This window comes from Populus euphratica, unplaced genomic scaffold (assembly GCF_000495115.2).
Source record: "Populus euphratica unplaced genomic scaffold, PopEup_1.0 scaffold3.1, whole genome shotgun sequence".
Classification (NCBI taxonomy): Eukaryota; Viridiplantae; Streptophyta; class Magnoliopsida; order Malpighiales; family Salicaceae; genus Populus; species Populus euphratica.
The window spans coordinates 4,819,697-4,830,056 of record NW_011499847.1 but is presented as its reverse complement, the minus strand read 5'-3'; the positions used below and the strand labels follow the sequence as shown (position 1 = coordinate 4,830,056).

The window sequence follows — 10,360 nt, the reverse complement described above, 5'->3', positions numbered from 1 at the left end:
GATAAAATAATGTGAACCTTATTTTAAAGTAGTGAATGCCTAAATACCCGTGGTAAGCTTCTCTGTTCCAAAGAAATAATCAACAAAACCTTGATTAGTAGCCGCCTCACTGAAGTCCACGTCATTAATATGCCCTGGATCAAGTCGTTTATTGCCATAGTTGAAGTCAATAAGGTTGAAATAATACTGAATAGTATTACTAGATTTTTATCCCTGGGTATGCTATGGTTGCGTCAGGTTAATTTTTGTAAATGTAAATTTTTTTTTATGTATTATTAATATTTTTTTAAGTTAAAAAAATTAAATTATGTGATAATTAATTTAATATAATCTATAGAATTTAATAAATTCAAAGATAATTTGAACAATTAGTAAAAACATAATTTTACTTAAAATAAATATTTAAAATGAGATTTTTTTATATAAATATTTAAAAATAAAATATTTGATTAATTTGGATCAACTTGAATTGATCTATCATTTCATATATTAGACTATAATAACTATAGAGAGTATATTAAAATAAATTATAAAACTTAATTTCTAATAAATTTAATGTTAAAAAATAAAATTAAATAAAAAAATATTAATAAATAACTAGAATCAATTTAGATTAATATGTTAAACCTGCTATCTAGATAATCAATTTAGGTTAATATGTTAAACCTGTTATCTAGATAATAAAACAAAAGATAATTTAATAAAAAATAAATTAAAATAAATTGTAAAATTTAATTTCAAATTAATTAGCGTTGAAAAAAATATAAAAATATAAAACATAGAAACGGTATACGAGTTTTTATTGGGTTAAATAATTAATGTTTTGTAATTGTGGGTCCCAAACGATATTTTGTTTGAATTAGTCATATGGGTGCTGAGGAACACACAAAGTGTACGTTAGATAGGGTGTGGTATCTCCTACCCTGAAGCGACGATGAAGCCCTAAACAGACAGATAATGTTCACTGGCTATGAACTCAAGACAGAGAAAGTTATGAACCCGTGCATCAAAACATACACAAGATAATTTTCAAAGAACTAAGAAAGGTTAAAACAATCAACTATTATAAAAAGCATAATTGCTCATCGTTTATATTAAAATTGCGAATGTCTAGTAACAATCATAGAAGAAAAAGCTAAGTTTCAGGACCCTCCTACTCATTAGCCCATTGATTTGGCAGTGCCCCCATTAATTAAATTATGTGATAATTAATTTAATATGATTTATAGAACTTCATAAATTCAAAGATAACTTGAATGACTAGTAAAAACATAATTTTACTTAAAATGAGATTTTTTTATATAAATATTTAATTAATTTGGATCAACTTGAATTAATCTATCATTTCGCATATTAGATTATAATAACTATAGAGAGTATATTAAAATAAATTATAAAATTTAATTTTTAATAAATTTAATGTTAAAAAATAAAAATAAATAAATAAATTAAATAAAAAAAATATTAAAAAATAACACGAATCAATCGAGGTTAATATATTAAACTTGTTATTTAGATAATGAAACAAAGGTAATTTAATAAAAAAATAAATTATAAAATTTAATTAATTTGTTTGAATTAGAAAATAATTAATGTTTTTATTGGGTTAAATAATTAATGTTTTGTAATTGTGGGTCCCAAACGATATTTTGTTTGAATTAGTCATATGGGTGCTGAGGAACACACAAAGTGTACGTTAGATAGGGTGTGGTATCTCTTACCCTGAAGCGACGATGAAGCCCTAAACAGACAGATAATATTCACTGGTCATGAACTCATGCAGAGAAAGTTATGAACCCGTGCATCAAGACATACACAAGATAATTTTCAAAGAACTAAGAAAGGGTAAAACAATCAACAATTATAAAAAGCATAATTGCTCATCGTTTATATTAAAATTGCAAATGTCTAGTAACAATCATAGAAGAAAAAACGAAGTTTCAAGACTCCCCCACTCATTAGCCCATTGAATTGGCCGTGTCCCCATCGAGTTCTTGCAGGTTTTGGGAAAATCTTTCACTAGGAGTGCCGATACTCAATACTCTTCCTACTAACAGCAGGGCTTTTACTCCTAGTATACGAATCTGCCTTCAGATTATTATCCTCCGTGAATGAACAAGGCTTATCCTCATCAATTCTCCCGATCTTGCCTACCCCAACGCTGTAAATCCTCCCCACACGGCCACTAGACCCCAAAGTAGTTTGTTTCACCTCTCCATTCCCATCCATATTTGAATCTATCTGGTGATCATCATCTCTCTTCTTAGCCAAAGACTCTAAAATCCCCTTGAGCACCTCATCTCTGTACTTGTTCGGATCAGGTTTAACACTGAAACTGTTAGGCAAGGTCACAGCTTGAGAAGTTGGGCCACCTACAAAACTTCCATTGCCAACTTTTCCAGCACAATTCCACATGCTCTTCATGTAGAATCTTGAGATTGTAAGCACAATTCCACATGCTCTTCATGTAGAAGTACCTAGCCTTGCTAATGGTTCTGAAAGGTGCAAATAAAAGTCGAATGAGCTTGTTGCTTTGCTTGTTTGCTGTGCTCCTCATTTTTGCTCCATCAAGGAAATGGAACGCCTAGATAGATTGTAATCAAGAAGAACTTAGAATCTTGAGATTATTGAGATGAACAGAAGTGTGAGTGTGTGTATAAATCCAGGGTAATAATTTTGAGATTTAAAAATTATGTTAGACTTGTTTCTTGGAGTTAACATCAGGTAGGGTTAATTTGAAGGATCGGCAAGAGTTGCATAGAGTGTGGAATATTGTCAAAACAAAAAAAAAAGGACATAAGCATAGTTCGCAGCAAATGTAAAAATTAATATGGTAAGGTCATCATTTTTAACAATGTGAAAAGGAATAAAATAGGACTAAAACAACCAGGAAGGTTAATTATTGGACTGTCTTTGGAGCCCTTTTAACCTGATGTTGACCCTATTGTCGCGGTCAAGGATATTTCAACAGTAAGTAGTTGCCATTATTTTGTCTAATTCATATCCAGAGGGATACACCGAAGCGATTGGAATGAAAAGGTTATGAATTACTCTTGTTTTGGGGTAAATTTAATACATGAAGATTCATATCAATCACGTATTTAATCTGAAAACTATAAGATGTTCTACCAAAACAATTGAGATCTATGGACTCTGCTTATGCCTATAACTCACCATTGAATCTTTATGCCTGTAGTCCTTACGGTTATTTCCCTAGAATACATGTCACAAGGAAAAGAACTGGCTTTGAAATTAGCGAGTGTGAGCAGAGTTGTAGAAGCACATGTATAGAATTGAAGCAGGAACCATATTGATAAGAGAGTGAAGCGCATCGAATCCCATTGGAAGACTTGGTGCAAACAGAGAGAGTATCATTGCTATCTTATGGGAATCTCAGGAACCAAATTAAATTCGATTCCTACACAACTTGTTTTCGTTGCGTCTTTGTTTTGTTAGGTTCGGTTCGAATGCACTATATGCCCAGAAAAGACATCATAAGAAACAACATCAGTGACTAAAACTTTTTCTCTTCCCTCTCTCTGTTTTTTAATGAATTAGACGTCTGCTTAGTTTATTGCATAATTTCGTATGTAGTAGAATGATCTCTGTACTATTAACGTCTAAGGCTTTCAATTTGTGCATACATGAAACCAAGAGATAAGGATCTTCGTATTCTAGCTCTAAAGAGTATAATTCAACTAGTTAGGTTTTAAGTTTACTTCTTAAAGATTACCAGTTTGAGTCTCATAAATTTTAAGACTACTGAAAACTTACATGATCGTTAACTTTAAAATGTGTGGAATTAGTCAAGGTACGCACAAACTGACTAATATTAAGATATTGACATGCAAACCCGACAAGATAAAATGTAATAGATAAGATAAAATGAGAAATGAAACACATAAAAATTTACATGGTTCACCTAAATTTGGTTACATTTATGAGAAATTATAGAATGATTTTACTAAGTAATGTAAGAATTACAACTTCTTTTTACTAATAGAAAAAAAATTAAAATCTCTCTATTATTAGGAGAAAATACCTCACTTACTCTCTCATAAATACCTTATTATTTTGTGAGATTGCTTTCTCTCTTTTACTCTTCTTTTCTTTTCTCTTGTGGTGTGTAAAATAAACTTAAATTCATTATTTATTTATAGATAAGTATACATGCAAAAAAATAAATGACAAGACAAGTGATATCAACTAGTATTGCAAGTGATACTGAATTGATATCTATAATTATTATTTAAAGTGTAAAGGACTATTATTATTAATTTAGATTGTTAGTTTTATAACCTAAACACCCATATTAATAAAAGTAAAAAAAAAAAAATCTCACTGGATTAAGGAGCCCTTCAAGAAAAAATACTCTGGCATATTAACCAACAAAACGTCAAAAACTAAAGTGATATTTTGGTTTTCAAGAAAGGAAATCTGAGCAAGGGACAAGCAGCGGGTCAATTCCAGTTTGTTGAACAAACTAGCTCTAAGAATTTTCACTCTCTTCGCATTAGAACCGAGAGCTGAATCCTTGTGCACGCATCTTTGCTCTGTATGCTTCCAAAAAACAATTCCAACCCACGTCAAAATCCCGTGACCACACCACCTTTATATAACATCTTATCCTTCTCTTCCCAGTTATTAAACAATGCCATTAGTTTCTGATTTTCATCAATTATTATGATGGACATCTCTTAACATGAGACGGAAAGCAAAGAAGAAAAGCAAATTTTGTTAGATTATGGTAGCACCTATAAAGATTCCAAACAAGGTTAATGATTATTACATGACTTGCATTGGGGATTGTTCTGGTAGTGTAGGTGATTACGCTTCAAGATCCAAGATATGTAATGCTAGATATATGACGAGGTATTCATTTTAGTTGGGAGTGTTGCTTATAAAGAGGTAGTGAACAATTTCTTAGAGATTGTTCTTGTAGAGAACTCGTACCATTTTCTAGAACTTTATAGAGCTATTATCATTAAAAAAAATTTAAGTTTATCCTATAAAAAATGATGTAGGCAGCATTGAAAAAATCATATTTATTTCTTGAAGAATGCTCTGATTTCAGATTAATAAAAAATAAATATTTTTAATATATCATTAATAAATTAATAAATCTCTTAAAAGATCTTGTATATATGTATAAGTATAAATATAAAAAAAATTATTATTTTAATATAAATGATTATTCTAAATAAAAAGGCATGATAATTCATCATGTTTTGAATATTTATATTATAAAAAATCATTCATAATAAAATATATAGTCTCAAATAAATACATAGGTAATTAATAATATCTAAATCATTATCCATTTTATTTAAAAAGATTTTTATAAAAAAAAATCTTAACAAAAAAAAAAAACTCATCAGTGAGTAACGGCAGGGTGGGATACAGTTCTATTCTACAGGTTAAAACATCCCGATGAGCTTCGGTGTCAGTTTTTTCAGGGCAGTAGATGACGCCGAAGCTAGAGAACGTTTGACTCCATTGTGTCCAAGGGAACAGGAACAAGTGCGAGTTATGGGGAGTCAAACAGCCATTAAGAAGGCGAGCAAGTAGAAGATGCAATTATGAGATGCGAAGGAATTTTGAGGTATGGATGATTGAGGAAGATGGGCCTTGTTATTTTGATGAAGATTGTGTTTTCTAGGCTGAAAATATGAGTTTCATTAGTTAAAATTAAATGTACTTCTTCCAGAGTTTCATTAGTTAAAATTAAATGTACTTACGAAGATGATAAAAAAAGAAAAACCTTTAATCCCATAAACGTTCATCGTCTCGTTTTTTCCCCAATGAATCAAAACATCAAGCAGCTTGTTGACAGAAAAAATGGAAACTATTCCTATTCTGTCCGATACCAAACATGGCCCCGATGGGATTGAAGGAAAGCTTAACATTGGGAGGATTCTTCCACACAACTTTATTATTCAATCCAAAAAATATTATTAGGAGTAAAATCTCTCTCTTTAACTTCCTGTCATTAACATTTTAAAGCAGTGACATATTTATATTTGATTGATTACATTCATGAATATACATTAAAATTTGGTGTGCTGTGGAGATGTGTGAAAAAACATAATATTATGTGTGATCAGCTTTTATAAGAAAAAAAACAATCCCTTTTGGGCTTTTTGATGGATTACTTATAATAAATGGGCCTGGCCAGTTTAGGCACATTTGTCCGAAGAGTTGAACATAAGCAGCAAGCCCACTTTGAAGATTCTGAAAATATGCAATAAGCCCAGCATATAACACTGGAGGGTCAGCTGCAGCCTGTAAATCAAAGATAGATCCTCAAAAACAACATCAATGGTGACTCAGTTTTGTAAATCCCAATGCAGTCTATTGAACTATAAACAAAACTAGTACAATGCCCGTACACGTACACGCGCTCAATATAAAATGTAAAACCTTGTGAAGGCAGTTAAAAAAATGAGTTATTGTTTTTGTGTTATAATCTGGATTTTTAAAATTATTCTTCAAATTATTTTTAATTATTTTTAAATTATTTTAATATACTGATATTAAAAAAAATAAAAAAACTAAAAATATATTATTTTAATATATTTATGATTAAAAAAAGTATAATAAAAACATCAAAACGATAATAATACTTAAAAAACTCGCAGTAAAACATGATTTTTAACCAATAAATAAAGTCAACAGGTATGTATGTACACACCCGAATTTCTTATTTCAAGGGTGTTTGAGGTGTTTTAACAGGAGTTTTTCTAAATTTAAAAAAAAATTATTTTAAATTAATTTTTTGTGATATTGAATTATTTTGATATATTAATATTAAAAATAAATTTTAAAAAAATTAATATTATAATATATTTTTAAATTAAAAACTCTTTAAAAAACAATTGCTTCGCTGCGGCAAGCACCCCCTTTCTTGTTATAGTAACTTTTGCTCAATGAAAATATTACTTTTCTCAAACTCGTTAAAAGACATAAAAGCATAATTATTAATATTCACTTATTGATTCGATATTGAATGATCCAGGTTTAGATTTGAGCCAGGTTTATGTTGAAATTAAATTAAAAATTAAATGGATTAAAATCAAATAAAATCTAAATTGTTAAACTTAAAAAAATTGATTTTAATTTTTTTTATTCAATATAATATAATTAATATTGTTTTATTAATAAATCAATTTAAATTAATCTATCAGACCATAACTTGCATCTCGAACCCGGCCCTATAACCATGCATGAAAGAACATGGATCCAGAATTAGCTTCACCAACCCACAACTTGATCTTGAACCTGGCCCTATAACCATGCATGAAAGAACATGGGTCATATTTGTTTCTCCTGGGAATTTATTTACTCCCCATCCAGGGAAGACTTTATTAGACCGTCGTTGAGTCTTCGTAAATGGGAAATGAAGTTGACTGACTGGAGTTGCTCGTCCATTTCTTGGAACCTTCTTGTTCATGATGATTGCACACCAAGAAAACACAACCAAGGCCTCTGTTTCTAGGAAGCTGGATGGAAATCGGTGGCAACTTGCAACTTCCCTTATATTACGATATGCTCATTGATTTCCCAGAATGGTGAATTTAGCAGCACCAGTTTATACAGATTTTGTAAGCGAGGAATTCTAGGGACAGGGACAAGGTATAGAATAGAAGCTGCCTTTTGCCTGTTGCGAGAAGCACGGTTCGCATAGTTAACATTTTTCTGAAGGTGAGAATTGTGTTACTTTCTTACAAGGTGTTCAATGCTTTATTTATTCGGACTGTCCATTGTGCAAAGCTTCCTTAGTCGTGTGTTTGTTCTGAGGATTTCAGGGGTATCCAGTTACTTCTTGTAGGAAAAATCCCCAAACCATGTCCATCTCTGTTTGTAACACCTTTTCCAGGTAAGGAACCTTCACGACTTAAGGATTTTCTTGAACAGCTTATTGGTTTTAGGGTCCGAATTTTTAAGGGAATAGGCCGCAGAGGAACTCCATTAACTGTTTTTGAAGGGAGTTTAACTGGCAATAAAAAAAGAAGAAGAAGAAGACTTTTTCAATTAAGTCAACTCGGATGACATGAATGATTAAATCCTATATGTTCCTGTAACAGCATAAAAAAATCAAATATCCATTCACTTTTTTAAAGCAAGTTTGTTTTTCAGCAAAAACCTTTAAAAAACATTATTCATTCCCTCTGTAAGAAGGACATATTTCTTATTTATTAATATATTCTTTACTAAATTATGGGGATTCGTGTAATGTATCAAGGATTTAGTATATAATTTGAATGCGATGGACTATTTCAATCTCAAATTAGTAATTGAGATTACATAAAATCGCAGCCAGAAAAGAGAATATTTTTCTGATTAAAAGGAATTTATGAAAGAAATTAAATTTATTTTGCATGTAAAAATCGCATAAATCAAGCAGCATCAGAACAATTTCTTTATGCACCTTTGGCGACTTTCATAGATTCCCACTATCCTATAAATTATTTCCATCTCTTCATTTGTGAAAATCATACTCTTCCAGCTTCGTTTCTAGCGTGACCAAGAATGAGTCAATTTCCTCCGTGAGCAAAAGAATTCTTCTTACCAATAACGTTTAATTCTGCAAAATTTCCATCCTCATTTCTAACAGCTTATGCTATCATCTTGTTCCTGTGTGGTTTTGTTCTTGTTTACGGATTTTTCAGTGGGCTAGATTTGGCAGACTTGGTGGTCAACGCCGACCTGCTCCAGCTTTCATGTGATGCCATTATTATCAATTTGAATCTTATATAATTATTAACTTCAGGATTTATAAGATTAATTAAAGTATGTGCAAGCTGGCTAATATTAGGAGATTAATATGCAAACCCGACAAGATAAAAAGTAATAAATAAAATAAAATGAGAAATAAGATACACAAAAATTTACATGGTTCATCCAAATTTGACTACATTCATGGGCAAATATAAAATAATTTTATTAAGTAATGTGGGAATTACAACCTCTCTTTACTAATAGAAAAAAAATTAAAATTTCTCTATTATTAAAAAAAACACATCACTTACTCTCTTACAAATACTTTATTATTTTGTAAGATTGCTTTCTCTCTTTTACTCTCTCTTTTTTTTCTTTTATGGTGTGTAAAATAAACTTAGATGCATTATCTATTTATAGATAAGCATTCATATTAAAAAACAAAGAATAAGACAAGTGATATTGCAAGTGGCATTGAATTGATGTCTATTATTTAAGGTGTAAAGAATGACTTCACTTACTCCCATTATTATTAATTCCCATTATTATTAATTTAGATTGTTACTTTTATAACCCAAACACCTATATTAATAACATATTAATAAGAGTTTTTTTTAAAAAAATCTCACTGGATTAAGAAGCCCGTATTTTGTTCCTTCAAGAAAAAATACTCTGGCATATTAACCAACAAAACGTCAAAAACTAAAGTGATATTTTGGTTTTCAAGAAAGGAAATCTGAGCATGGGACATCTCCAGTATGTTGAACAAACTAGCTCTAAGAATTTTCACTCCGCATTAGAGCGTAGAGCTAAATCCTTGTGCACCCATCTTTGCTCTGTATGCTTCCAAAAAACAATTCCAACCCACGTCAAAATCCCGTGACCACACCACCTTTATATAACATCTTATCCTTCTCTTCCCAGTTATTAAACAATGCCATTAGTTTCTGATTTTCATCAATTATTATGATGGACATCTCTTAACATGAGACGGAAAGCAAAGAAGAAAAGCAAATTTTGTTAGATTATGGTAGCACCTATAAAGATTCCAAACAAGGTTAATGATTATTACATGACTTGCATTGGGGATTGTTCTGGTAGTGTAGGTGATTACGCTTCAAGATCCAAGATATGTAATGCTAGATATATGACGAGGTATTCATTTTAGTTGGGAGTGTTGCTTATAAAGAGGTAGTGAACAATTTCTTAGAGATTGTTCTTGTAGAGAACTCGTACCATTTTCTAGAACTTTATAGAGCTATTATCATTAAAAAAAATTTAAGTTTATCCTATAAAAAATGATGTAGGCAGCATTGAAAAGATCATATTTATTTCTTGAAGAATGCTCTGATTTCGGATTAATAAAAAACAAATATTTTTAATATATTATTAATAAATTAATAAATCTTTTAAAAGATCTTGTATATATGTATAAGTATAAATATAAAAAAAATTATTATTTTAATATAAATGATTATTCTAAATAAAAAGGCATGATAATTCATCATGTTTTGAATATTTATATTATAAAAAATCATTCATAATAAAATATATAGTCTCAAATAAATACATAGGTAATTAATAATATCTAAATCATTATTCATTTTATTTAAAAAGATTTTTATAAAAAAAAATCTTAACA

At 30.0% G+C, this 10,360-nt stretch overlaps 1 long non-coding RNA gene across 1 annotated transcript; it reads left to right on the top strand.

Annotated features, from left to right (window-relative positions):
- The first annotated feature begins 7,238 nt into the window (after nt 1–7,238).
- On the top strand, nt 7,239–8,732 carry LOC105109299 (uncharacterized). The gene is made up of 3 exons (XR_839221.1): nt 7,239–7,701; nt 7,806–7,876; nt 8,670–8,732. It is a non-coding gene; the product is annotated as an uncharacterized LOC105109299 (long non-coding RNA).
- Nucleotides 8,733–10,360: the final 1,628 nt, after the last annotated feature.